Consider the following 552-nt stretch of genomic DNA (forward strand, 5'->3'; position numbering starts at 1 on the left):
ACTAACGTGAAGGTCAATGAACAAATTACGTTTGATGTTAGGTTTATAATACTGGTGGCATTATTTGTCCATCTTTAATGAAACACGTGATTTTGTCGCTTATGCCCTTTTTGCCGTCACAAAAAAGGCTGCAGCACGCAATTGCGGCGGTTAGGCCAAAAGATATATTTAAAAAAAAAACATGTTTTTGCATTAACAAAAACCATTTTGATGCCTTTAACTCATTTCTTCTATTCTTGTTATTAAGAAAACAACTCTACATATATCCATTATTGGATAAAATACTATTTCTCTATAAAAACTAATGCCGATTTCGTTTGTTCCAAAAAATGTTATTCTTCTATGGTTCAAAATGTGTTTGACGTTATACTCAACCCTGTAAAAGTGCATGTTTTGCCTACTTATCCTTATAGAGGTCACGAATTTCATAATGGGTAGGTTCAGAAGGCGCAGCAGTTGAGTGCAACCGTTGCTAAAACGAACACAGAATTTTCCTCTTCTACTAACTCTTCAGAAGAATCGGTGTCGCTGTATGGGACGAGTGCGCCTTTA

Source organism: Rhagoletis pomonella, unplaced genomic scaffold, assembly GCF_013731165.1.
Source record: "Rhagoletis pomonella isolate Grant_MI unplaced genomic scaffold, Rhpom_1.0 Rhpom_scaffold_00003, whole genome shotgun sequence".
In the NCBI taxonomy this organism is placed as follows: Eukaryota; Metazoa; Arthropoda; class Insecta; order Diptera; family Tephritidae; genus Rhagoletis; species Rhagoletis pomonella.